Source organism: Pocillopora verrucosa, chromosome 1 (genome assembly GCF_036669915.1).
Source record: "Pocillopora verrucosa isolate sample1 chromosome 1, ASM3666991v2, whole genome shotgun sequence".
Taxonomy (NCBI): Eukaryota; Metazoa; Cnidaria; class Anthozoa; order Scleractinia; family Pocilloporidae; genus Pocillopora; species Pocillopora verrucosa.
In genome coordinates, this window is record NC_089312.1 from 9,087,515 (window position 1) to 9,113,878 (window position 26,364).

The 26,364-nt window shown below is 35.9% G+C and overlaps 1 long non-coding RNA gene across 4 annotated transcripts; it reads right to left on the reverse strand.

The window, feature by feature from the left end:
• Nucleotides 1-1,701: 1,701 nt before the first annotated feature.
• On the reverse strand, nt 1,702-26,090 carry LOC131786811 (uncharacterized). 4 transcript variants are annotated; one of them, XR_010718306.1, is made up of 14 exons: nt 25,870-26,090; nt 22,090-22,248; nt 17,763-19,004; nt 14,506-14,676; nt 6,833-6,899; nt 6,624-6,717; nt 6,208-6,263; nt 5,932-6,049; nt 5,642-5,745; nt 5,041-5,245; nt 4,887-4,935; nt 4,165-4,256; nt 3,426-3,500; nt 1,702-2,352 (listed from the first exon to the last, which is right to left on the reverse strand). It is a non-coding gene; the product is annotated as an uncharacterized lncRNA (long non-coding RNA). The 4 variants fall into 4 exon arrangements; XR_010718305.1 differs by having other exon boundaries at nt 22,090-22,251; XR_010718308.1 differs by lacking the exon at nt 25,870-26,090 and adding an exon at nt 23,834-24,042 and having other exon boundaries at nt 22,090-22,251.
• Nucleotides 26,091-26,364: the final 274 nt, after the last annotated feature.

Below are 26,364 nucleotides of genomic sequence, written 5' to 3' on the forward strand. Positions count from 1 at the left end.
ATATAAATATACAATTGAAAAATGAAAAAATTCCTTGGTTATTTAGACAAAAAAAAAAAAGAACCTGATCAGTCCACCGTATATCATAAAAGTGGACTTCAGTTTGCTGCTAAAAAATGTAATGTAATTGTCTCCCGGCCTTCTATTGAGGGATGCATGCTTAAATAACGTCGCCAAATTTGCCAACGCAAAAATCATTCTATTGTCAAATCAGTTGATAAAAAAATTCCATACAGATGTTTAAAGCTGCGCAAGTAATAAACGTAGAGGTTGTCTCATTTTAAATTCACTTTGGGTAGTTTATACATCCCTAAAGCTTTTTTAAATTTACTTATGTGGCCTAAAATAATTAGGTCTACAAGACCAGGATTCAAATAGTCAAATACCCAAATGATGCCTTAGAAAATAATTTTAAGAAAGTTGAACATCCCAAAGAACACAAAGTAAAATTCAATCCAGTCATCAGTTTGTAGCCACAGTAAATAATCACTGTGGCTATGATATATATTGCACATCTCCATTCAGCATAATCTTAATTAAAACTCAGATATATAACTATTTTTCATTATTCACGTTTGAACAGTTCAGTTTGTTGTTAACTAATCCTCCAAGTTCGTTGATACTATCAGGCGGCCGTTATCCTTAGAATACAATATTCAAAACTGTCGTAAACAAACTTAGAAATTTCACATGTTTAGTTAGAATTTGAATAACAAAGGGATTTTCCATCATAATCATATCTTTGGGAGAAACCTTAGCAAGATGTCAACGATGCATGTTATTTTGCTTTTCTGTCGATTTATTTTGTCGATTCTATTACATTTCCTAGAACAAAGAAACAAAAGCTGAAGCTGGTATTCCTGCGCAGTAAATAATCAATACTTATAAAGAAGATTATTAAAAAATGGACAACTGCTATATCATTGTGATTCTAATATTTATGTGTAAGGAAGATAAAATTCAGCTGCTTCAATATATGCAAACAAAGTGTCTTCAAGATAATTTATTGTGTGAGAATTTTGTTGTTTTGTGAAAAAAATCAACTGCAACTTCGTTTGAAAAAAAGGAAGTAAAGTAAAAGTGAGAGGATGTGCTCATACCATCAGACATATTCCTCTCCCCTGAAAATTAGACTCAGTTGAATTTAGTATGAGCCAGAAGAACCAAACAGAATTCCTCTGGTATCCGAGGCCTGATGCAACTTAAAGCGCAGTGGAACCTCGATGTAACGAACCTCTTAATAACGAATTCCTCGATATAACGAACGATAGTCTTCAGCCCGACCAAAGTTACAGTAAAATGTAGAGAAAAGACCCTCAAGATAACGAAATCCTTGTAGAAAGAGTACAACCCAGAAGCTCCAACGTATAATATACCCCGATATAACGAACAAATGTCAACATGTAACAAAAGACAAATGCGAAACAGACCAACAAGAATCAAAATCCTTCAATTCTGTAACAACAGAACAGCGTCACAGTTCACAGCTCATTATAAATGCCGACGGCGTTAAGATAACGGCGAAATTCGTAATTTCGTTCGTCTATACATACAAGCATTTCTTGAAGCTACTAGGGTTGTCGGATGTTACACTTCACACTTTTTCTTTATTATTTGTTGAAACTGTTTACAGAAAAAATAACTTAACATAACATCATTTACAATGATATAAAAAAATTACAAACAGATATAATTGGAAATTCTGAGATGGCCAGTAACGCAATGACAAAACAACGAGATTTGTGATTATCTTCAGTAGCTTCATATAGACATTAAAGCACAAATGTTATTTACAGTAATCGTTCCGATCCAAAAAAACTATTAACCATCCCTCGATATAACGAACATTTTGGTTTTTCCGCAAACTCGTTAAATCGAGGTTTTCGATATAACGAACCCCAGCCTACGTTTTACCGTTGTTTTGCAGAGGACGCAGAGAAATTTACAAAAATTTCTAATGCATAGCCATTGTTCTACTCATTAAAGCTTTTGTTTAGTGACGTTCCCGTTCCCGTTGTGGTTTTCTTAAACGCCCCTAATGTCTGTCAGAGAGGGCATGGAACTGTTTCCCTCCCTTCTGTGCAGGCCCAGCTGATTACGTGGAGCAGTCAGAGCCTCAAGGGCACGTGCCTGTTAGGCTTCTTCCTTTACTGAAAGGCAAGGTCAGCACTCAGCAGTGTTCTGTGTGATAAGACGAAACTGGAACGTTTAAAGAGCCATTTTGAGTCAGCTTTCCAGACGATTCTCTTCAATGGACATGTGAAGAAACATGGCATGTTACCCTTCTACGAGCCGCCTTAGACACAACAGCTTGAATTCATTTTGGGAGTTTTTCACGAGCACTGAGTCCACCTTTATGGGATAAAAAAGACATACATGTAAGATATAAGATGAGACTGATTATTTATTTCTTCATAATCTTCCTTCGCCATTTTAGTGAGAGTTACTCAGGGTTTGATGCTCAGGGCCATTTCAGGAACTTCTACAATTTTAAAAGGAATAATTAAAGAAATGATCTTTTCTCTGAGATGTTAAACTTACTTGAAACATCTACAACTGGTTCCAAAGGTTGTTCTTTAAAGGAATCACGGACAATTAGTGCTACCAAATAATCTGTTTCTCGTCGACTGACATTGTGTCACTTTGAAAGGATTTGAACCCACGGAACCTCCAAGATACTAGTTGGGCACTACTACCAACTGAGGTACAGAGACATTGTGTCACTTTGAAAGGATTTGAACCCACGGAGCCTCCAAGATACTAGTTGGGCACTACTACCAACTGAGGTACAGAGACATTGTGTCACTTTGAAAGGATTTGAACCCACGGAGCCACCAAGATACTAGTTGGGCACTACTACCAACTGAGGTACAGAGACACTCGTTGAGAGGCAAGTTTTAAGGGGTTCTCCTTTCCCATTAACAATTCTGATCATAACTTTTAATAAAATAATTTAATTTGAGCTGCAAATGAAAGTCAAACAAAGAAATGGTTCATTGTAGGTGGACTGTAATTTAAGCAATTGCAGAACAACACCTCCTGCATACTAGTTGAGTGCAACAGCACCAATTGAGCTACGAGACCAAAATTCAAAACAAAAACTAAGGACATCTCATTTGTTTTCCGTTTTCCGACACAAGAGAAATGTACTTGAGTAACAGTAAGAAACAACAGTAATAAGAGTTTCCTTCAATAAGACAACCAGCAAAACTGACATGTAAATGGTATGGGTAACATCCACCATTAGTTTTATCAACTGAGTTAACAAAACCAAATCACAGTTATTTTTTTGGAAACTAAACTCCCTTATCCTGTAGACCAACAACATAGTGTGCAAACCTGTGGGACCTTGGATCTGTGACAATTCAGTGAGGATACACAGGAAAACAATAGCCTATGGATGATCAATCAAAAGTGTGACTTACCTTGCTCTGGTAAGTAATATTTCCAACAGTAAGTTTGCAGAATGCACTTGTGGTGCCACAGGCAGTATTTGTTGCCTGAAAAAAGTTATAATTTAAATTAAAACTGAACAACAGTGACCTTTCACACTTTGTGTGGTCTTACAGTGTATTTTGAGAAGCAGAGATTTTGCATTTTTATTTTCCTTTCTATCAAATAAAGAAGAAACTACATCACACACTTATGGGAAGATTCTTGGCTGAGTTCAATTTAACAAAAAAGAGCTGCTGTTGCTAACATCTCCTCACCAACAATGGCTTGGTCAGGCTGTATATGAAAAACAAAACTAATAAACAAGCAAATAATACACAGTCAAGATCTTTGCCTCTTGGTCTGCCTAAACAAATGGTCAGTCCTGCTTACATATGTAAAGGACCAAGGTGCAGTTCTTGCTAAACTGGTCCTGTTTTTTTGAGCATGGCCAGTCAGTAAAAAAATAAGTTCTCCCACTGACTACTGTACTTCCAAAGTGTGCCAAAGTTGCTAGACGTGCTGAACATTACAGACAGAAAATGGTGAAAAGTTGTTTGTGAGCCTAGAAAAAACACAGAAGGAACCAACTCACACACCTATTCTCAAAAGTACAGGTCCACAACTTCTGCTTTCCATCTACTATTCTTTGACTGTACTGATTTGGTTTTTCTATTCAGCTTGTCCTCATAAACGAAAACCACCCTTTAATGTTAGTAACTATGAACTTACTGGTGGGAGATCTTCTAGTTTGGCAGTCAATGTGAACACCATGTGCATCTCAAGTTGATCTGGCCACTCTTCACATTCTCTAGTGGATGCCACTGTATTCAAAAATTACATAATTACAGGTTAGAATAAATTGAGTGAATTTAACCCTTTAACTTTCAAGATCTGATCATCAATTCTCCCCTCTGGCTACTACACATTTCCTTCTAAATTGATTATGAGAATTAGGTTTCAATCAAGGTAATACTGTAAATTGTACCTGATGAGTTTGAGTGTTCTCATTACCTGTTTGCTGTATAATGTATGGATACTATAGAGAGAAGTTACATGGTAATCACTTCTAGGAGTTTTAATCTGAGTGTTTAAACCAATAATTCATCACAATGGCCAATCAGGACAGGGAGAATTATTAAAATGAACCTGTGAATGTAAACTCAGCTAAAAGAAAAAACAGGTAAAGTACCCAAAGTAGAGGAAAGTGTCACTGATCAAATCACTATAAGTTTTATCTCTTTGCATGTGTTTGGCTCAGAGGGTAGCACATGTTTTCAAGACCAATCACAGACCATAAGAAGTAAACCTGGTGCAATCCTGCTTTAATTCAACAATCAATTAAAAATTGCTCTAGATGCTATATCAAATCACATGGTGTTAAAAAAGGTTCCTAACACCGGTTATTGAATATGACATACAACTCTTTAATAAGCAAAAGATTTGTAACTTACCAATTCAACATTGCATTTTTGGACAATTGTACCCATGTCAGCCTCAACACTAAGGAGATAAAACATCATTTGTCAACATCAAAACAGTCACATACATGTAAAAACTGGAGATATGAGTTGCTTTCTACTAATTAATACTTGGATGATTACTTACTGTATGTTCCAAGAGATTCATCATCAGATACTTAGTCTTCATCAAAGACACCAATTTATATTTTCTGACCATGTGAGTTTTCTGCAAAGGCCTTCACATAAACAATCAGAAACAAAACAATCAGATATGAAATATTCCATATATTCATTCCATATCCAATTCACTGTGTTGTCCTTTGTCTTTGTGTGGAATGTCTTGGCTCCCACTGGCAACAGAAAGAAATATCATCATGAGCTATGGTGCACATACAGTAAGATACTCATTGGTGTTCTAAAACAATGATCTTGTCTCAATGAATTCATCTCCTCATGGGGGCAAAGAAAATAAGAAATCCAAAAAATGACATAATAATTAATAAATTTATGCCTCACTGATTGCTGATTCTATTTAATTCAGAATAAACAATCAAAAAAGTTTACACAAAAGTAGAATTTTCAGAGGAGTTCAGACTTTAAGTATGATTCACCTTCCATGAAACTGAGGTAAAAAAATTTCAGTGACACAAGCACCAAAAGACACTTGGATACATATTACTGCTGGTCAGTAAGGGCTCTTTCATGTCTTTAGCTCATACAGTAATCTCCATAGCTTTGACACATACCTCTAAGAATAGCATTTGAATCTCAGTAGAACCTTTAGATATGATAACAATTTCTTTCTTGATTAAGTCTATTTAGCTTCCAGGACTTCAATGCAAAGGACACCCTGGAGTGACAAGAGAAAGCAAAATCAATTGTCAAAAACCTTTAAAAACTTCACTTATGTGTACACTTGGTGTACCCAGTACTACTGAGTTATTCAAATTTAAATAATTGTTTTAAACATGTCTTGAGGCACAATGAAAGACAATTTGCAGAAAGAAAATTCTAATGATAAGTACAAGTCACTCACATCAGGCAAGGGGTAGTTCAGTTTATACAGATCAATGTCAGTCAAAAGAACTGTGATCCTGTTTGGGAGAACCACAAATCCCACCACAACATCATATAATACTCGATGGATCATGTCACTGAAAAAAAGGGATAGGGAAGTTACGGAACCTCACATCACTCTAATCCAGATCAGTTTAATTTATAAATCATGTCTACTTTACTACAACTAATGATTCATCATATATTAAGCACATCTACTGTTGCCCATGCAAGTTTTCCGAAGGGTGAAGCATACCTCAGACTAGGAATATCAAGAATATTTTCCATGTTTGTTAAGTCAAAGTCTACGTCCTGTAAAGAATAAAACAAAAACAAAATTTACAATAAGCTGAATCATACACCCAATTTGATTGGATCTTACTTTCAATCTATCTGAGGACAGAGGCATAGATTACATCACTATGAACAACATTTTACTTCCTTATAATATAAAACAATTGGATTCCTTGTTACAGTCTTGAAACACTCAGACACACTCGGCTGCAACTTAAGAGCCACAGTTTGACATCTGTGGTCTGTAACTGAATAGACCTACTGCAAAATGGAATGTATTTGTTAAATATCCAACCTGATTCAGTTTGTAATAAATTATGGCAACCTAAATAACAACTTTTCTAGTCAAAAATTTGTTTCAATTAATTTTTGACTTACCAGTCTGTTAAGAGAGAAGACTAACACACGGCCCACCCACAAGAGGAACAGCTGGAATGAGAGGGCACAGAATCACACACAGACTTCCACGAAGCTGAATGGGATGAAAAAAAAAACCATAAGAAAACAGCAGGATAATAAATGAGAATTCCAGTTTCAAACAACTCATGCAGGTAAAAAATGTTCTGTTTGTAATAAATATAATATACCTGAAGATCTTCAATGCCAACACTGATACCCTTGACAGATAACGCAAAGTCTCAGTCCCCAGCATAACTAAAAGCAATCACAATAAATAAAACAAAAATTAGAAAATTTTGAAAAAAAAAATTCTATCTTTTCTAAATTCTGAGATCTAAATATAAATTTTTGCTCTTTGTGCTATACATTTCATATCATTTTTGCACTGAGAATTTGGTAAAACCAGAAAATACAATGTTAAAAATAAGGCAATCTAAAATCATGGACAAAAATTTAATGCAACAGAGCTAAATATAAACTAAGCATCTGTCTAAGCATATTCATGCATAGTATACTGGTTTTTGAGTCCTTATTCATTTTTCAATGCTGTTTAGTGACTGTTTTTTTTTTCAGATAACATTAGCATTAACGCAATGTACAATTTACAGTGAAAAATTAAACACAACAAAATTGATAAGGGAGGGGAGGGAGAAGAAGGTGGTTTCAAACCTCAGGCAATCATGTTTTAAAAAGTGAAGCCAGCATAAAATTAAGCCTGTGAATGCACTTTCTCAAAACATTTTGCCCACAATAATTATTTCTGGGCATTGACACCTGGTTTTCTAGTTTTGTGCAACTGAGAACCATGCATTGCCCAGTAACTTTGAGAGTTCACAGTTACTGTAGTTATAGTAATTCACATTTTAGTGACCCACCACAACACAATGTAACATGTACAGCTGTAGACACATATTACGCAGAAAAAAATACTATACAATAAATTGACACATTTGATGCCTGTGCTTGTGCAACTTTGTAAGAGGTTTTAGGAGGGCTTATAAATGGAGGGCTTATAAATGGAGGGCTTATATGTAAATGGAGGGCTTATAAATGGAGGGCTTATAAATGGAGGGCTTATAAAGGGAGGGCTTATAAAGGGAGGGCTTATAAATGGAGGGATTATAAGTGGAAGGCTTATAAATGGAGGGCTTATAAACAGAGGGCTTATAAATGCAGGGCTTATAAATGGAGGGCTTATAAATGCAGGGCTTACAAATGGAAGGCTTACAAATGGAGGGAAATACAAACACAATGTATATCTAACAGGGTTTAAATTAACCAGAACAGAAAAAGCACAAGCTATAGCAGCACTGATCAAAATATGCATTGCATTAATAAATCAAACTAATTTCAATACATTTAGAACAAAAAAAAACTAACAACACAAACAAAACTAGAACATAACAAAAAGGAAGTTCACACTTTGATTTCCTTGAAGTTTGTCTTTGCTTCTTTAATTAAAATAATAATGTCTAATTTACAACAGTGGCTTCCTGCTTATCACTAAAACAAGAAAAGCTAGAGAGGTGCTTATATCCAAGAGGGGGAGGGAGGCTTACAATCAAATGTATTTTTTGTTCACAGGTAGACAGACCTATAACCAAGGGCCTAGCTAATAAGGGGCAGTTTACAGCTAAAGAATTTTTGTTTTAACCTGCATGAAGCAGCTTCCTCAAAAAAGTTCCAAAATATCTTGCATGTTGTCCATTGCATCCAAAATTTTGCTGCTTTAGTCATCTCAGCAGTATTATGAATTCAGTCTGCCATTTAAAGTATCTAATGTAAATTGATTAACTTGGCCACTGCTTATCCTGTCATATAATTATTAACCTGGTTTTTAAAGCCAATTGGGCCAAGGGAAAACACAAACAAACTTAAGAAAAAATATAAAATGAAAACAGTTAAAGGAGAAAAAAAATAACAGGACTTAAATGTTGATTTAACATAAAAATCCTGATATGATTCTGGTTGAATGATGAATGCAGATTCTATCTGTAATGCTTGTGGCAACCAAAAATCTAATTCATAAGATTTCAAGTGGTGTTGCTCCAAGATGCAGTTAGCGAGGTGTTTGGGGCTATTTTACAAATCGAGAGAATGTAACAAACCAAAGTTGACCATTTACACAAATCTTTAATCTTGCAAGCAATCCACTAACCACAAATCACAATCAATCTCACAATCAGTCAATCAATCAATTGAACAATCATAAACTGAAACAATAATGCAACAAAGTTCTATCAATCTAACAAAATGTTGCAAAATATATAAACAGAAATTGAGTGTAAAAAGCTGGGCCTTAACGCTGATAACGAGATTAAAATGATAATAAACAATACAAATAAACCAATACAAACTACATTAAAGTACAAAGAGTTACAAGAATTTGGTAGCTGGTAACAGCCTATCGTCCTTATCTAAAAGGTGGCTGGTGCATTGTAAACAATTCTGGCCTTTAAAATCTCAAATCAATTGAATATGTGTCATTACAACAAAATATCTGTTTGAATACTTTCGCCCAATGCTGGAGAACTAAATTAGAAAAAACAAAGTTACAAAGGTACTCACACATCAGTCCCGCTTGTGCCAAAGGTTTAAAACAAAACTAAGATGAAAGTTCACTAAGTTCACTGAGCCCTGAAAAAACCTTAATTCAGCTCAACCAATTTTTAATGTCCTGATTCAGAGTTCAAATGCATGAAAATATGTTAAGTAAATTAATGACTTTAAAAGAAAGATACTGAATGCTCTTCTTTTTACCAGTTTAATCTCTTTCACATGAAATAAATCATGCCAATTCATAAGTTCTCTTGGAATGAAAATGCAAAGGTGACTATAATCTTCAAGCAAAGTGTTTCTGTTTGAAAGGCTGTTATTTGCTCTAAATAATTGCAAATTCTTCATTTTGAAAGAAGTTTTACAAATTAAGGTTCATTTAGTTTTATCTCAAATTCATTTTCTACACCACACAGTTTATGAATAACAAACATTCTTACATATAAGTCTCTTTGTCCACAAGAAAATGTTCCAGAACAGAAACATGCTGTGGGATTTTCAACTGATTATGATGAAACTTGTTGAAAAAGATACTGAGGTGAGATATTCCAAAAGTCAGAGAAATTAACATTTCAGCCTTTTAATTCAAAATTTGAGGGGAGAATGTTTAATGCCTGCAGAACATAACTAAAAATAACTTTAAGGAACACAATCAGAAATTCGAATTTTGTAAAAGGGATCAACCTTCTATTAATTTTGAGCTCTTATTTTAATGCTTAACAACCTGTGATAAGCAATCATCGTTGCAATAAATCACCATGATAAAATATTAAACTCATTAAGAAAAAGAAAATCACTAAAAAATAGAAAAGGGTTTGCCCTTCTTGACCATAAGTATGTATACAATGCAGCTTAAAATGGCTGTGCAAGTCCTATAAATACATTTTGTATCAGCGTCAATCTATATTAATACTAGAGGACATTTCATATTACCGATTTCTCGCCTTACTTTGTGACCGATATTGAAGAATGTAACATCACTTGGACCACGCTATATTTCGAAGGAAGGATTTTGAATTTCTAAAATAATCGCCTAAATTTCGTGGTGTTCGTTGTGACTGACGAAAACGAAACGAAAAAACATCGAAGGGTTGGTGAAATTGCTAGGGTAGTTCATTTGAGTTGTCCAACGGGGTTTAGTCCATGGACTGAAGGACATAGTTCTGTCCATCACCCCCATTCCTCGGTGATCGGTGCTTTCAAAATATGTTAAAAAATTGGTACGTCATGCTCCTTTGTAGTAAGATACATTTCATAGACATTGAATCGGTTGAAAGTTGTTTGAAGATTTCTCACCTGTTGAGCGGTTCCTTGTAAACATTAGAATCTCATCATGGTAGAAAGACGTTACCTCACACATCCGATGTACAAAGTGAAGATGAGACAAGTTTTTTAGAACAGGTCACCATCATACGTTATTAAACATAACACACCTGTCGAAATAAACCGACTATTCAGTGCGACATCGATTCTTTCTGTTCTAAATTCACGGCAACTCATGCGCCATTTTGAATGTGGCTTTTAAGAAACTGGGTCGAGAGCTAAATGTAGTCTAGACCAATCAAGAAGACTCCGTGTTTAAAGAAATCTGTGTGCTTAACTTCGACGAATCCGGATTTTGATTTTGAAATCGGGAATTCGGATTTTGCGGTAACACACGTCTTTCAACGCTGGGAATTTCATCCTCAAAGTGGATCTCAATTAAGAATCCAGCTCCGGATCTCATCTATGTTTTGCCTTTTTCCGGGAAATCCAAAAAGGATCTCTTCTAGGAGGGGTCTCAATGAGGTTAATCGTTGGCTATAAAAAGAAAAGAAAACTAGCTTTGGATTTTTTTAATGAAAATCCATCTTGAGGACAGATTTTTCATCATCCGTTTTTTTTTGCTTTTCATTTTTAAATACAAAATCTGTATTTCAAAATTCTAATTCGGATTTACCAATCGAAAGCACCCACAACTTTAGAGCCATTTTCCCAATATTCCACAAGTATTCGCAGTTTTTTTTCACTCTTTTGAATAGAAATAAGATTATTTTTACACAGCCAACAATTTTAAAGCTTTTCCACTATCTTATTAAGGCCATCATCAGCAGTAAGTTTCTTCAAAATTGGTGCATGTTTAGCCTACGTGTAGCCGTACTCGGCAGGGGGAGGGTAAGGTTACGCGTAAGCTTATCAATGTCTCCACTTTCTGGGAAATTTTCTTATTGACAAAAACACTTGAAATAGTCAAGAGAAAATAATGGTTTTTATTATCTCTTGAAACATCTAGCTGATTCTTGTGATTCACTTTCAACAAAATGGATTTGAGTGATGTACGCAGATAAGCCGATAGACAAGGTTTAAAAGAACCGATCTAACTATTATAGACTTACCTCTTTGATGATCATTGGTTTGATGACAGCAGTGGAAAGACAACAGTACTATCTACTCTTCTTAAAGGATCTGTTACCGAGTGATTTCTTTCTTTACTTATAAAAGTGTATCTAAAAATTACATCTGTACTAACGTGTTTCAGATTTAAAAGCCAAAAAAATTCAAGAGGTAAGAAGTTGACCATCGACCCTGCCATTTGAAAATCAACATGGTGATCTGGCGGCAAGCTATCGACTTGCCAAAACCACATCGTGCGTTTCACAAGCAGCTGCTACTCTGACTCATTATTCGCATCAAAAATATAAATTTTTTTGTGGCATCTAATTGTTAAGGCAGATCATCATTGGGAGACAAAGCGTGGTCAATGTGATCATTTCATAATGATACACTTCTCCGCATTAGCTTAGATGAAAATTATATGGTTTTTGGAACTGGTGATTGAATTTCCATTTAGCTGATATCTTTAAACTGGTGATTAAATTTCCATTTAGCTGATATCCTTAAACTGGTAAGAGAAATCTGAAAATCATAAGGCGCAGTCAATGTCATTATCTTATAATAATGTACTTCTTGCTACCTTCAACGAAAATTATATGGTTTTTAAAACTGGAGATGGAATTTCCATTCAGTTGATATCTTGAAGCTGGTTAAAGGAAATCTGAAAAGAAAATTCCCACACAACAGGGCTCCTCTTCACATATCTTCAAACACAAACAAACAATTTAGAAAGTAAATTATTATGAAAGTAGTGATTCTTTGGAAAGTGCTGTCATGTAGTCTTAGATTGAGCAACGAACCGAACGAGCCGGAAAGATTTAATTGAGGATGTTGTGAATGAAGGTGCTACACATGAAGCCAAAGTCGACCAAGAGATCATGAAGTAATAATGTTGATTTATTTATAAAGCAAAACCTTTTTTTTTTAACTCTGACACTAGGTCAAGGGCCTCAGTTGAGAACAAAAGCTGTAGAAGTCTATGAAGAAGTTTCTCAAATGTGGCTCAAATGAATTTGTGTATTAGCATTTTTCAAGCTTCTTCTTTGCCATTGCTAAATTGACCACGACGTTTTCCCAGAAACCATCTTTATGCCCTGGAAAAAAAATTAAATCTATTAGAAAGTTAGTAGCCCACTGGCATGTATATCTACCTACAACTCCTCTTTTACTGTATTAATTCCCCTCCCCCTTTTTGCTGTTTTTCTTTCCGTTATACTCTTTCCCTCATCCTCGTCTTAAGAGCCTGAAAGGTCAGAAGCCATTTCCGCTTTGGCAAACTTTATAGCTTTTCTTCGACAAGGAAAAAAATCAAGTATGAAAAAAGCTCAGCGACACTGAGTTTTCTTGTACATACCGTAATGATTCGTGCTCCGGGCGCAATTAGCGCCCGGAGCACTTATTAACTAGTGATGCCTAGAGGGAGGGCGCTTATTCGAAACGGGGCGCTTTTAAGGGAGACGGCACTATTTAATTCTCGGGAAACAGCAAATTATGCCAAAAAAAGCTTTGACGTTTGTTTGAAAAGGATCAAGAAGACTGGTGAACGGACATGCTGTCCCTGAAGCGAGATCATTCGTTTGAAGGAACTGTGCACACACATGGACATTATAGTTGAGAGACTGAGACGAAGACCACTGTTTTTGTATAATAAGGTTTGAAGTAAGTGATTAAGCAATTAAAGGAAGATGAACCACCTTCACCCTGAATGTGCAGGTACACTAACATTATTATCACTGAAACAGAATAGTGCCGCTAATTGGTATAGGGGCACTTATCGCAATGAGGGTGTTTCACACTCGACAGGGGTGATTATAAGAACAGCGGCACTAATCAACAAAAACTAATTCGAGGGAGGCGCTTATTAGAGGGGGTGCTTACAGACATACATACATCTTTATTTAACAATGCAGGTTATGAAAATTGGCAAGAACGAAGTCCTAATGTGGACCTGCCTAACTACAGCTAATTAAATATTGTCACATTAGGTAAGGATAAAAATATAAGTGAACGAGATATAAATTTCTTCTTAAATACAATAATGATTAGATAAATTTAGATGTGATCATTATAAATAATAAATAAATATCTAAAAATATAGGAAATCATCATTTTTCATTGAAACACAGAAGGAAACTCTGGCAAAATTAATGCTATTTAGTAGATGTTTCTTCGCATTCAGCTTAATCTTAAAAGATCTTAAAATTGCACAGTCTTTGACATGATGCAGAAGAAGGTTCCATGCCAACGCAGCCCTGTGTTTAAAAGAGGACCTGTCAATTTCAGATCTTGGTCTTGGCACTTCTATATTTAAAGAATTCCTTAAACTGTAATTGGGTTTTGCCTTAGAGAGGAGAATATTCAGTTCCTCTGTATTTGAACCATGATAGGATTGGTAGGTCACAACCAGCAGCCTCTTTACATAATATGGAGGGAGGTGCTTATTAGAGAGGGTGCTTATTAGGAAGGGTGCTTACTAGGGGGGGTACTTATTAGAGGGGGTGCTTATTAGAGGGGGTGATTATTAGAGGGGGTGATTATTAGAGGGGGTGATTATCAGAGGGGGTGATTATTGGAGGGGATGCTTATTAGAAAGGGGGTGCTTTAACCCTTCCACTCCCAAGATCTAATTAGTAATTCTCCTTACTATCTGCCATACAATTCTTATGATGTTAGTTCAGAGAAGTTGGTATTGGATCAACTAATAATCCCATGATTGATATTCTCCTCTATTCTCATCACCTGCCTGCTTGATATTGTATTGACACTGTAAGGAGAAATTCTGTCTTGGTCACTTGTGGGAGTGAAAGGGTTAATGGCATGAGGGCATCAAATCAAATTATTATGGTGCTGATCAGTGGTACCTGTTTAAACAGTAAGAAAAGCTATTGATTTTAACAGTTGACTCAAAAGTTCATGCTTAAGTATTACTCACTTGTTTAGGTGTAGCATCCTTTGTAATAATTCTTTGAAACATTGTCATTTCATCGGTCATCCACTTTGTTCCTACATTTCTTAATGGCCATTTCTTGCTCTTCCTGTTTCTGCAACACGTCCTGAGCTGATTTATACATGTCCTAAAGGGAATCCAACTGTTTTTCATCCTCTGTGAAAGTATCATAAGGGCAATTATGTCTGTTGTGGTTCTTCAAGCTCATAGTGTTAATCAATCAACTTTCCAGAATAGTGAGTGATTCCAATGGTACTTATTTACTATGCTCTGTAACTTGTCTGTAGAACCTCAGTAATTTGTGAAATATTAAACAAAAAAAAAACCAGTCACCACAGAGCTAGCAATGTTTACCAGTGATGCCCTTGGTTATCTGAAGTGAGAATCCTTATCCACAACTTGTGATATTTTGGACACAGGCATTAGCCGGTTGGCTTTTTACAAAGCGCAAGCTAGGAGTTAAACTAGGGGCAACCAAAAACAAATCCAGTGAACAACAGAGTAAAGAGTTGAACCCAGGACCGCAAGAGTACAAGTCCAGCGAACAAACCTCTCCAACACAATGTCTCCAATAATGCTGGCAAAATTCATGTGAATGTCACATGTACAATAATATTCAACATATTTCAAGATACAAGGTGTAGTAAAATTAACGTCCAAGGAGAACAATGAAGATCATTGAAACTATTTAGCAACTGAGCTTGAACTGAGTCTAATTGAGCACTAGGATTAAAACACCTATCATTCAAAATGAGACCGTCCATGTGTCAGAAAAGTCATGTTACATGCATTATATTTTACTCTATCTTTTCTCGTTGCTGGGTTCTTCTCCTAGTTTTACATTAATTGAAAAAAGAATGGTATCTACTTGTCATTCTCAACAGCGATTTTCCTTTACTTAATAGTCACAGACAGATTGTGTCACCAAAAATTTTAGAACAGATTACCCAAGAATTTTTATTTTTGCCTTTATGAAGAAGCTTCCTTAGAAAAAGTTCAAACAAATCTAGCATGTTGTCCATTGCACCCAAACTTTTGCTGCTTAAGTCATCACAGCATCATTATCGCTTCAATCTGCCTTTAAAAAATGAGCATTTAATTATCTCATGCTATGAAAAAAAATTCACTCAAATGACTGGATTAATTTGGCCACTGCTTACCCTAATTAATAATATTAACTAACCCCCATTTTTCTTGCCTTTATGAGCCCAGAAGAAAACTCCATGCAGTTCAACCAATTCTTAGTGTCTTGATTTAGAGTTAAAATGCATGAAAACATTAAGGTGATTCCTCAGTTTATCAACGCATATCCTGTGATGTGCATTAAAATCATGTAATCAGGGGAAAGAGCACATGTGTATTCTGAGAACATGGTACTGTTTTTCAATCCATGGACCAGGTTAAAGAGGTATGAAGGTCTTTAGCTCTTATACGAGCATGGTGACCTATATTTTTTATTGCATAATTTTGGTGTACCATTTATTCCCTTTAAATTGGGGATTTTAAAAAAAATGCTTCGAAGGGGAAAAAAGATAAGGCTAAAAGCATGCACATAGCTCTTTATTTAAGCATGCAAATAATGATCTTGAAAGAAACAACTCAATGAACATTTTGAGTCTATGTCATTTAAATTCGCCTGATTTTCCCGTAAATTATTTATCAAATTGTTCCATATGCTCCAAACTTTCTACCTATTGTATCAAGTTGTTTTCAAGGGTTAAAAACCCTAGCTTCCACCTGCAGCGAAATGTACCGTGAACTGATTAAATGACACACATCATTAGTGCCCGTACAGGTATAAATGGGGTATGTTTGGCCACTTATATCTCCTAAACAAGCACAGTGACTTATCTTTTCCAAAATTTATGTATCATTTCAAACAGACATTTGCAAGGAACTTTTAAGGAAAGTTTAAGGAAAATTGTTCAATAAATTGTTTTTCAGAGGAATCACCTAAACTAACTTAATGTTTTTTAAAAGAAAGATACTGAATGCTCTTTTTTTTCCAGTTTCAATTTGTTCACATGAAATAAATCAAGCCAGTTCAGAAGTTCTCTTGCAAAGCAAAGCAAAGCAAAGGTGACTACAATCTAATCAAGCAAAGTGCTTCTGTTATAGTTTAAAAGGCACTCAATGACAGAGACAATCTGTTACTTGTTCTAATTTATTACAAATTCTTCATTTTAAAAGAAGTCTAACAAATTAAAGTTCATTTAGTTTCTTTTCAAATTCATTTTCTACACCACACAGTTTATAATAGCACTTATTCTTAAGTTTCTTTGTCTACAACAAAGTGTTCTAAAAGACACTGAAACATGCTTTGGGATAACTGATTATGATGAGACTTGCAAAAGATACTTTGTTGAGGTATTGCAAAAGCAAGAGAAATTACAATTTCTGCCTTTTAATTTAACAATCCCAGGGAAGACTGCTTGATGCCTGCAGGGCACAACTGAAACTTAGGTTTCTCAATGTCTAACTTAGCTAAATTAAAAATCAGATGAGACGAATTGGCCAATTTACATTTAAATGCTATTGGAGTCAACTTTGAAGAACCCAATCAAAAGTTTGAATTTTGTAAAATGGATTCACAGTCTATTATTTTTAGCTCTTATAATTATTAAGAACCTGTGATAAGCAGTCATTCTCGAAATAAATCACCATGATAGAATCTTAAATTTATTTAGTATAGGAAAATCAGAAAAAGCGAAAAGAAAAAAGGTGTTGCTCTTCTAGACCATAAATATGTTTACAATGCGGCTTAAAATGGGTGTGCAAAACCTTTAAAAATAATCTCCTTCCAAACATAGTCATGCCAACTGATTTACATGGAAAATATATTTTGTATCTGCGTCAATTTATATTCTGAAGGACATTTAATATTATCGATTTCTCTCCTTACTTCGTGACCGATATTGAAGAATGTAACATGACTTGGATCACGCTATATTTCGAGGAGAGGATTTTGAATGTTAAAAATAATCGCCTAAATTTCGTGGTGTTTGTTGTGACTCACGAAAAAAAAACAAAAAAAAATCAAAGGGTTAGTTCATGTTAGGGTAGTTCATTTGAGTTGTTCAACGGGGTTAAGTCCATGGACTGGAGGACATTGTTTTGTCCATCACCCTATTCCTTGGTGATCAGTGCAACATTTGTTAGAAGATGAGTAAGTATCGTTCCTATGTAATAAGATAAATTTCATTGACACTGAATCGGTTAAAAGTTCTTTGAAGATCTCTCACCTGTCGCGGGGTTCCAAGTAAACATTAGAATTTCATCATGGTAGAAAGACGTTACTTAACACATCCGATGTACAAGGTGAAGATCAGACGAGATTTTAGAACAGGTCTTCATCATTCGTCATCATCCGTCATCAAATGTACCACAATATTGTCGAAACAAACCGACTCTTCGGTGCGACATTGATTCAGTTCTAAATTCACGGCAGCTCGTCCGCCATTTTCAACGTGGCTGCTAAGAAACTGGGTCGAAAGCAAGTCTAGGCCAATCAGAAAGAAGACGCCGTGTTCAGAGAAATCCGGGTGCTTAACTGTTGAGAATCTGGATTTTGATTTTGAAATCGGGAATTCGGAATTTTCGGTAAAACATGAAATCCAAACACGATTTTCAACGCTGAGAAATCCATTCTCAAAGTGGATCTCAATTAAGAGATCCAGCTCCGGATCTCATGAATTTTTATGTTTTGCGTTTTTCCGGGAAATCCAAAAAGGATCTCCTCTAAGAGGGGTCTCACTGAGGTTAACCGTTGACTATAAAAAGAAAAAAAGGACAGATTTTTCAGCGTCGAAATCCGTTTTCGCTCTTCATTTCTTACAACAAAATCCGTTATCTCTATTTCAAAATTTTAATCCGGATTTACCAATCGAAAGCACCCAGAACTTTAGAGCAGTTTTCCCAATATTCCACAAGTTTACGCGCTTATTTTGGACTCTTCTGAATAGAAATGATTATTTTTATAAGGCCAACAGCTTTTATTCTTTTCGATCATCTTATTAAGGCCATCCTCGGCAGTAAGTTTCTTCAAAATTGGTTAATCCACGCCTAGCCTACGTGTAGTCGTACTTGGCGAGGGTAGGGTACGGCTACACATAGGCTACTCCATGTCTCCACTTTCTGGGAAATTTTCTCACTGACAATAACACTTGAAATAGTCAAGAGAAAATAATGGCCTTTATTCTCTCTTGAAACATTTAAATTATTCTTATGATTCACTTTCAACAAAATGCATTTGAGTCGACCACGAGATCATGAAGTAATAATGTTTTTTTTATAACTCAAAATCTTTTTTTTTTTTAATTCTGACAATAGGTCAAGGGCTTCAGTTGAGAACAATAGCTGAGTAAGTCCATGAAGAAGTTCCTTAAATATGGCTCAAATGAGTTTGTGAATGAGCAGTCTTTCAAACTTCTTCTTTGCCATTGCTAAATTGACCACGACGTTTTCCCAGAAACCATCTTTATGCCCTGGAAAAAAATTAATTTTATTAGAAAGTTTCGCGGCCAACTGGCATGTACATTGACAGGAGCCTACTAACATTGACATGTACCTCCTTTTTTACTGTATTAATGCGCGTTGATAAGACAGGATTGCAGTTTTATTTCTTCCTTTTCCCATTTTTTAACAGCAAACATTTTTCCCAACAGTTTTTACGACAGTGTTGCAGACAGCAAAAAAAAAAAGAAAAAGAAAAAAAAGTTTCGTTAGCAAATTTTCTATTTTTATTTTCTATTCATTAATTTTTTTTTCGGGTGTACAGGATAGCGGGATTTTGGTCTTGTCGTTTTGAATTGCTGTTATAGACCGAGACAAAAACCTCGAAACTGAGGAATTGAGCTCATGTTCAGTCATCTTGACCTCGCACTTTCTCAACAAAGTATATCTACAAATCCTGGTCATTAAAGTTTTCTAATTTTTTCGTCAATATTTCGGAAACAAGTTTTGTCTTTCCCTCCCCTATGGTATGTTTTTGGTATTCACGTGAGACGTGGGTGATCTGATCAATTAACCAATCGCGTTTTTTAGAGACCTTGACAATGGGGGATTGACATAGACACCCTTTCGAAGTTCAATTGAGTTTTTGGTAGCATGAACGTGTGTCATGTTACTTGTTATCAATCTAAAACCTGTTGGCCCATTACTTAGTTAATACGCAATCTGATTACGTGCCCGATTGTCGATATAGTGTGTGAAGAGTTTCCTGTTGGAATTAGCTTTGAATAAAGCGGCAGGTAGGGGAGTGGTGTGGGCGGGGACCTGCCTCTTCCCCACCCCCTCCCCCTTCTTGCTGTTTTTCTTCCCGCAATACTCTTTCCCTCATCCTCGACTTAAGAGCCTGAAAAGTCAGAACCCATTGTCGCTTTGGCAATTGTTATAGCTTTTCATCGTCGTGGGAAAAAAATCAAGTATGAAAAAAGCTCAGCGATATTGATTTTTCTTGTACATACCGTAAGGATTCGATTTAATTAGCGCCCGGAGCGCTTATTTACTCTTGATACCTAGAGGGATGGCGCTTATTTGAAACGGGGTGCTATTATGGAACACGGCACTAATTTAATTTTTTGAGAACCAGCAAATTGTTCCAAACAAAGCTTTGATGTTTATTTGAAAAGGACCAAGAAGACTGTTGAACGGACATACTGTCCTTGGATCTTTCCTGGCCAGAACGAATAGCCAAGAAATCGTCGTCGCAAAATTTGAAGGCGTGATCATTCGTTTGAAGGAACTGTGCACACATCAGAATTACTTATAATAATATCTACATGTGCATCTCTAGAAATATCTACTGCAGCTTTTTTAAAATTTTATGAGTTTCTTTTGAAAAGGCGTTAAAGTCCGGGCAGGATTTCACTGCAGCCGGGAGGGAGTTAAAACGCTTAGCGGCACTGTCTTGAAATGTGCCTGACTCCAGTGGTATTTTAAGGTTAATAGTTTCACTAGAACGTAAGTATTTACCGTGTTGTACTGTTTCACGCCTCCTGTTACTGTTTCTGGGCCAATGTTCATCATACAGGGCTTTGTGCGCTGCTTTAAGTAAATGCCAGTCCCGACGCTCACTCATTGGTAACCAGCTTAATTTAAGTAGAGTATTCATGGTGACCCGTGACAAAGCTGGCAGCGGAGAACTGAATATGCTGAAGCTTTTTAAGCAGATTTTCACTGAGCGGGTAAAATACAATATCACTAAAGTCTAAGCGTGATAGAACTAACGATTCGGCAAGGTGCTTCCTTAACTTATAATTAGTAAAGTTTGTGACTTTTTTTAAGCGTGGCTAAGGTACCATAACATGAAGCAGCTAAATGTTTGATACGGTCGTCCCATTTGAGGTTACTGTGGATGTTAACCCCGAGAAACTTTGTAGATTCGACTCGCTTAAGAGAGTTGTCTCCGACAGTGAGATTAAGTGCGCAATCTGCTAATTTGTGATGGGATGACATTTGCTGGGTGGAGAGAACCATGAATTTGGTCTTATTAGGGTTCAAGGCAAGGTTAGAGTCCTAAGACCATGATCCAAGTTCGATAAGGGATTCATTTAAATCGTACGTCGGTGATTCCAATTCCCTCACTGCACAGTGGGTGTAGAGGGATGTGTCACCAGCGTACTGAGAACAAGACGTGGATAGATCGAGGTTGTCTCGAAGGTCTGATACATACAAATTGAAGATCATCGGCCCAAGGACCGATCCTTGAGGTATTCCAAACTGTCACAATTTGAGGTGTGGCTGATTTAGTGTCATCAATTTGTACGAATTGTTTTCGATCAGATGAATAGCCAAGGAGCCATTTTAAATAATTTTTGGAGAAGACAAGTTTGTAGAATTTCTTTAGCGTCGTCTTGAAACAAACCGTATCAAAAGCCTTAGAAAAATTGACGAGAACCATCAAGGTGACCTCTTTCTTTTTCATAGGGAGCTTTATATCATCTCTTATTCAAAGAAGGGCAGTAGTGGTAGAGTGCCCTTTACGGAAAGTAGAAATGTTATCATGAAGAAGAGAGGCGCTATTTGCGAACTCCGACATCTGCCAGCCGACCAATCTTTCGAACACCTTAGACAACACCGGTAATATCGAGATTAGTCTTGGTTCGTCATTGGTCGTTGGGTTGTCTACCTTGGGTATAGGCGACACTCTAGGGATCTTCCAAAGCTTTGGGAAGTATGCTTCAGTTATACAAACGTTTATGATCCTGGCAAGGGTGCCTGCCAAGTGGTCAGCCACCAGCTTTATGAATGTTGTTGGAATCTGATCAGCTCCAGTGGAACAATCGGTTTGAAGTAAGCAATTAAAGGAAGATGAAACACCTTCGAATGTGCAGGTGCCTATTAGAGGGGGCGCTTATTAGAGGGGGTGCTTATTATATTGAGAAGGTGCTTATTAGAGAGGGTGCTTATTAGAAAGGGGGTGCCTATCACAGAGGGGGCGCTTTTAGCACGAGGGCGCCAAATCGAATCATTACGGTACTGATCACTTGGTACCTGTTTTTAAAAACAGTAAGAAAAACTATTGATTTTAACAGTTAACTCATTAGTTCATGCTAACCTATTACTCACTTGTTTAGGCGTAGCATCCTCCGTGGTAATTCTTTGAAACATTTTCATTTCATCAGTCATACAGTCCTCTTTGTTCCTACATTTCTTAGTGGCCATTTCTTGCCCTTCCCGTTTCCGCAACACGTCTTGAGTTCAAGAGGGAATCCAACTGTTTTACATCTTCTGCGAAAGTATCATCAATAATTAATTCTTTTATGATGAACAGTCATAGGGGACACTCTGTCTGTATTGGTTCTTCAAGCTCACAGTGTTAATCAATCAACTTTTCAGAATAGTGAGTGATTCCATCGGTTTTTCTTTACTACGCTCTGTAATTTGCCTGTAGAACCTAAGTAACTTATGAAATCTTGAAATTTAAGATGCAAAGGGAAAAAACAGTCACCACAGAGGTAGCAATGTTTACCAGCGATGCCCTCGGTTATCTGAAGTGAGAATACTTATTGAAAACTTGTGATATTTTGGACACAGGCAGGCCAGTTGGCTTTTTTTTAACTAGGGGCAACTAAAAACAAATCCAGTGAGCAACAGGGTGAAGAGCTGAACTCAGGATCACAAGAGTACAAGTCAAGCACCCCAACCACTCAGCCACAATGTCTCCAATAATGCTGACAAAATTCATGTGAATGTCACATTTTAATAATATTTCACAATTCATATATTTTAAGATACAAGGTGTAGTAAAATGAAGGCTCAAGGAGAACAACAAAGATCATTGGCAGACTATTTTAGAAACTATTTAACAACTTGGCTTGAACTGAGCCAATTGAGCACTAGGATTAAAAAACCTGTCATTCAAAATGAGACCATCAATGCGTCAGAAAAGTTATGATGCATGCATTATATTTTACTCTATCCTTTCTCATTGCTTGGTTCTTCTCCTAGTTTCACATTTATTAAAAAAAAAAAAAAGAATGGTATCCACTTGTCATTCTCAACAGTGATTTTGCTTTATTTAATCACAGACAGATCACATTACTAAAATATTTATGGCAGATTACCCAAGAATTTTTATTTTTGCCTTCATGAGGTAGTTTCCTTTAAAAAGTTCAAACTAATCTAGCACGTTGTCCATTGCACCCAAACTTTTGCTGCTTAGGTCATCTCAGCATTATTATCATTATCACTTCAATCTGCCTTCAAAACCATCAGCATTTAACTATCTCATACCATGAAAAAAAAAAAAAATTCACCCAAATGACTGGATTAATTTGGCCACTGCTTACCTGGTATATAATTATATACCTGGTTTTTATAGCTAATTGGGCCAAGGGAAAAAACAACCAAACTTAAGAAAAAATATAAAATGGAAACAGTTAAGAAGAAAAAAAAAGGACTTAAATGTTGATTTAACATAAAATCCTGATTTGATTCAGGTTGGATGATGAATGCAGATTTTATCATCTTTACACTTTCCTCAACTGTGGAAAATTTTCAAAAAGATTGTTTTCCTGCTCTGCATCAGTTATATTGACCAACATTCCTTCAACGCTTTGAACAAAAACTTGTTGAAGGACTAAAAATTAAAAGAACAACAAGAAATGAAGAAAGTGAATTTCTGTCAAGAGGCCTTTGCACACATGTATGTCAGTTTTACATGAAGGAAGCTGTGTTACCAAGTCCTTAGAGCAACTTCAAGCTCTTCACCCTGTTACTTAAAGGATTTGTTCTCAGTTGCTGTGAATTCAACTACACTAGCTACAATTTGGACATTGTCAACAACATGCCTACCTGGAAATTAACTAACCCCATTTTTCTTGCCTTGATGAGCCCAGTAGAAAACTCCATGCAATTCAACCAATTGTTAGTGTCTTGATTCAGAGTTAAAATGTATGAAAACGTTAGGGTGATTCCTCACTTTATCACCGCGTACCCTGTATTGCACATTAAAATCATGTAATCTGGGAAATGAGCACACACAAGTTCCAAGAACATGGTAATGTTTTTAAATCCATGGACCAGGTAAAGAGGCGCAACCATCTTCAGCTCTATGAGCATGCAAGCACAGGGACCTATACTTTTTATTGCATAAATTTCATGTACCATTTATCCCCTTTAAATTGGGGATTTAAAAAAAAAATCTCCAAAGGGTAAAAAATATAAACCTTAAAGCATGTACAAATTAGCCCTTTACTTGAGGATTCAAATTATGATCTTGAAAGGAACGACTCAAGGAACATTTTGAGTCTATGTCATTTAAATTTACTTGATTTTCCTACTATTTATATACGGAATTGTTCCATATGCTCCAAACTTTCTATGTACCGTATCAAGTTATTTTCAAGGGTTTCTTTAAAAACCTTAGCTTCCACCTGCAGCAAAATGTAATGTGAACTGATGAAATGACACTCATTGATTAGTGCCACTGCACAGGCATAAATGGGGTATGTTTGGCCCGTTATTTAATCTCCTAGACAAGCACATTGACTTATCTTTTTCAAAATTAATGTATTTTTCTAAAGAGACATTTGTAAGGAACATTTAAGGAAAGTTTAAGGACAATTATTCAACAATTTTTTTCAGAGAAATTGCCTTAACTAAATCTATGTCTTTTAAAAGAAAGATACTTAATGCTCTTCTGTTTTCCAGTTTTAACTCACTCACAAAAAAGAAAAGCAAAGGTAACAACAATCTTCAATCAAAGTGCTTCTGTTATAGTTTAAAAGGCACTCAGTAACAGAGACAATCTGTTACTTGTTCTAATTTATCCAAAATTCTTCATTTTAAAAGAAGTTTTACAAATTAAGATTCATTTAGTTTCTTTTCAAATCCATTTCCTACACCACACAGTTTATAAATAACAAACATTCTCAAGTCTCTTTGTCTACAAGAAAGTGTTTCAGAGGACAGAGCCACACTAAGGGGTAACTGATTACAATGAAACTTGTTGCAAAAGATCCTTTGGTGAGAACTATTCCAAAAGCCACAGAAATTACAATTTCTGCCCTTTGCCTTAATAATAACAGGGGAGACCACTTGATGCCTGCAGAGTACAACTGAAACTTAGGTTCCACAATGTCTAACTAAGCCAAATTAAAAATCTGATGAGACAAATTGGCCAATTTACATTTAACTGCTTTTGAGGTCCACTCTAAGGAACTCAATCAAAAATTTGAATTTTGTAAAAGGGATTACCCTTCTGTCATTTTTTCGCGCTTATTTTAATACTGAAGAACCTGTGATAAGCAATCATTCTCACAATAAATCACCATGATAGAATCTTAAATTCATTTAGAATAAAATCTTTAAACAAAAAGAATAAAAGGTGTTGCTCTTTTGATCATAAATATGTTTACAATGCGGCTTAAAATGGAAGTGCAAGTCCTCCAAAACATATGCAAGTCCTTCCAGACAAAGCCATGCCAACTGATGTACATGAAAAATACATTTTGCATCTGCGTAAATCTATATACTGAAGCTTAAGGACAATTAAAATTATCGATTTCTCGCCTTAGTTCGTGACCGATATTGAAGAATGTAACATGACTTGGATCACGCTACATTTCGAGGAGAGAATTTTTAATGTTTAAAATAATCGCCCAAATTTCGTGGAGTTTGTTGTGATTAACGAAAACAAAACAAAAGAAATCGAAGGGTTGGTGCATGTTAGGATAGTTCATTTGAGTTGTCCAACGGGCGTAACTAAGTCCGTGGACTGGAGATCATTGTTTTGTCCATCACCCTATTCCTTCGTGATCAGTGCAACATTTGTGAAGATGAGTAAGTAACGTTCCTATGTAATAACATACATTTCATTGTCAAAGTTCTTTGAAGATCTCTCACCTGTCGAGGGGTTCCTGTTAATTTCAACATGGTAGAAAGACGTTACTGAACACATCCGATGTACAAAGTGAAGATTAGACGATTTTTAGGATTGGTCATCATCATCCGTCATCAAATGTAACACAATTGTCAAAATAAACTGACTATTCAGTGCGACATCGGTTCTTTCAGTCCTGAACTCGTGGCAACTCGTCCGCCATTTTGAATGTGGCTGTTAAGAAACTGGGTTGAGAGCTAGTCTTGGACAATCAGAAAGAAGACGTTGTTTTAAGAAAAATCTGAGTTCTTAACTTCAACGAATCTGGATTTTGATTTTGAAATCGGGAATTGGGATTTTGCGGTAAAACACGTAATATAAAAACGACTTTCTACGCTGAAAAATCCATCCTCATAATGGATCTCAATTAAGAATTCTAACTCCAGATCTCATGGATTTCCATGTTTTACGTTTTTCCGGGAAATCCAAAAACGAAAACGAAAAAAAATATACATATA